A 3,488-nucleotide genomic window follows, 5' to 3' on the forward strand; every position below is an offset into this window, starting at 1 on the left:
AGGTCCTCATTACAACAGAAGAGAAAGAAAATCGAGACAGAGGCCAGGAAATTGGTTCCTGGCAACAGGTTCCTGGCAATTGGTTCCTAAGAACCCCATCTTACCACCCACTGGTTGCATACAATGAGGGGTTGACCACCACTCATCTGATTGGGAATAATACTGCTGAAGGTAAGAGGAGACTCTTGTTTACTGACAGACACTATGGGGGAGGGTTGTTCTCAAGGCTACAGCTAACAAGCCAACTAATATGGCCAAGGTATATAATTTTAGACAGGGACTGAAAGAGAGCCCAGCTGCCTTCCTTGAGAAAGTCAGGGAAGCATTTAGGCAATACACTCCTGTGGATCCTGAGTCTCAAGAATCAAAGGCAGCAGTGGCCATAGTTTTACTAACCAGTCTGCTACAGATATTGGCAGAGAACTTCAGAGACTTGAGGGACTTGGAGAAAAGGCTCCAGGATTTAGTGTTGGTGGCAGAAAAGGTTTTTAATAACAGGGACAGTGATGAGGAAAAATAGGTAAGGGTTGAGAAGTGGCAGAATAATATTTTTAGCAGCAATGGCAGAGCATGAGGATCTGAGGAGATGCCTCAAACAGCTGACTAAATATAAAAGTAAGAGAGGGCCTAGGAAGTGGGACACCTGCCCTATTGTGAGGAAGAGGGCCATTGGGCCAGATTGTCCCAAGAAAGATAGGTCAATCGAGGAGGCAGGGCCAACTATGACAATCAAGGAAGACAATGACTAGGGAGAACAAGGCTCAGTTCCCCTCCCGGAGCTCAGGGTAATCCTTAAGGTGGAGGGGAAGCTGTACTGGCTGGTTTTCTGTGTCAACTTGACACAAGCTGGAGTTATCACTGAGAAAGGAGCCTCCCTTGAGGAAATGCCCTCATGAGAGCCAGCTGTAAGGCATTTTCTCAATTAGTCATGAAGGGCAGAGGGCCCTGCCTCTTGTGGTGGTGCCATTTCTGGGTTGTTAGTGCTGGGTTCTATAAGAAAGCAGGCTGAGTAAGCCACAGGAAGCAAGCCGGTAAAGCAGGACCCTTCATGGCCTCTGCATCAGCTCCTGTCTCCAAGTTTCTGCCCTGCATGAGTTCCTGTCCTGACTTCTTTGGTGATGAACAGCAGTGTGGAAGTATAAGCTGAATAAACCCTTTCCTCCCTAACTTGCTTCCCGGTCATGATGTTTTGTGCAGGAATACAAAACCTGACTAAGACAGAAGCCAACAAAATTTATGGTGGACATGGGAACCCAGCATTCAGTTCTTCTACGAGCAGCTTGGACCCTTGTCCACTAAGACATCTTGGATACAAGGAGCTACAGGGATCACACAATAAGCAAAAAAAGTGGACCTTGATGTAGGTTGAGTATCCCACTCTTTTCTAGTAATTCCTAACTGTCCATACCCACCATTAGGTGTGACTAATTAACCACATTTGTAGGTCCCTGTTCTGAGGGGTGTCCCATGAGAATCTCCAGCCCAGCTAGGGACAGGGTGCAAGCAGGGAGGGTCTGAGCTACTGCTGCTGCCTCTGCCTGAGTCTCCGCTGTCATCGCCCAGTTGCTCCCAGGTGCTTCACTCGTCTCTTTGCACCTAGCTGGTCCAGGCAGCAGGGAGAGGAGAATCCCGAAGGTGTTTTGGGAAAGCAGAACTCTTCCCAAGTGTTACAGCTCTAGTCTTACAGCTCTTGTGACAGAAACTCTCTCAGCCAACGGGATGATTCTTGCACACCTTTTACTTCTCCTGAGTTAGCTCAATATATACAGTATTGGGGTAAGTTAAGGTCTGGTAGTAGATAACCCCTATTATCTTGGTTTGAAATCTTGGGGATGCCTCATCTACATATGAGAGAGCTTGAGGCACTATTCCTATGTGACCAGTGGCCATAGACAGAGATCTATGGGAGGGGCTGTGGGTGACTGATTTTTGATTAGTCACTGAACTTCGGAGAGGGATAAGGGGGTGGACAAGAACATCAGGTTCTTTTCCTAGGGTTTGCAGGGCTCTATCCCTGCCATTTTAAATTATATTGACGAGTGTATCCACTTCATTTAAAATTCGGGGTGCACCAACCATTGGGGTATGGAGCCATTCTAGCACCCCATGTGGTTGGTAAAGGGCTCCTACAAGCGTAGGGGAGGTGTTAAAGATAAGGAGGTGTTCAGGTATTGTTGGGTCATACCTAGCAAGAGCCATATCTTTGAGGGCTGAATTGACAGAATTTAGGGCTTGGCCTGCTTCCGCGGACAGTGTTCTTGGGGAGGAGGGACTTTTATCTCCTTTCAGGAGGTTAAAGAAAGGTTGAAGGATGCTTGTGGGGAGGTGGAGCCAGGGTTGAAACCAATTGAGGTTGCCCATAAAGCTCTGGAGGGAGGAGAGAGTTAATTTTTGAGGGAAGGAAAGGGTGGGTTTGAGGGGGGTGTATTGAAGTAAGGGAGATCTCTGTTCCTAAAAATGCAATGGAAAGATTAAATTGGATTTTGTGAGGGGCTATTTTGAATCCTAGGGCAGATAGGGAAGGTATTAGCTGGTCCTAAGTTGGAAGAGGGAGGTGGAAGCATCTCCCCATAGAAGGATGTCATCCATGTAATGATAGATGTTGTGTCCTTTGTCTAAATAGGGTTTTAATGCAGTGGCTACAGCTTCCTGACAAATGGTAGGACTGTTGGCCATTCCCTGAGGGAGAACTGTCCATTCATATCATGAGGCTGGGCCAGAGTTGTTAATGGGGAGCACTGAGAATGCAAGGCATTCACAGTCCCGGGGGTGGAAAGGGATGGGAAAAAAGCAGTCTTTTATATTTATTGCTAATAGTAGAACATTGGCAGGAATGGCTGTGATGTGGGGTAGCCCTCTTTGTGGAGAGCCCCAGATTTGCATGGTTTTGTTAATTGCCCTCAAATCTTGCAATCTCTACCCCCTGAGCTCTTTTTTTTTAAAATAGCAAACACAGGGGTGTTCCATGGACTGCAGAAGGGATGGATATGTTGTAGACAGCTGCTCCTCTACCAGTTCTCTGAGGGCTCCTTTGATAGAGGCTACTGTGGGACCCAGATGGCTTCGTTAGAGAGCCAATCAAAGCAGGGAATATTAAATCTAACAGTGGCCTCTAGAATTCGGGGTGATTTGGAAGAGGGTTTCTTGGGTCTCCTTGAGTACTATTTTCTTCATAAGTAATATCCTCTATCTTAATGTGGTCTCTTTCTGGTTGGGTGGTAAGAACCATGTCTAAGGCCCATAAGATATCTCTCCCTAAAAGACTGGTGGCTACTTGAGCCACCAGGGGGCATATGAGGCCCGTAGCTACATCTGGAGCTTCCCACCTATAGGTCTGTTTGATGATGCATGCATGAGAGGTACCCCCTATGCCTAGGAGCTGGGGCCCAAGGATCAGTTGCCAGTCTTGTGGGACCTCTTGCTGTCTTAAAAGTGTCCTATTTGTCCCAGTATCAATAAGACACTTGAATGATTTATCATGTATTTTA

The sequence above is a fragment of the Arvicanthis niloticus genome, chromosome X (assembly GCF_011762505.2).
Source record: "Arvicanthis niloticus isolate mArvNil1 chromosome X, mArvNil1.pat.X, whole genome shotgun sequence".
Taxonomy (NCBI): domain Eukaryota; kingdom Metazoa; phylum Chordata; class Mammalia; order Rodentia; family Muridae; genus Arvicanthis; species Arvicanthis niloticus.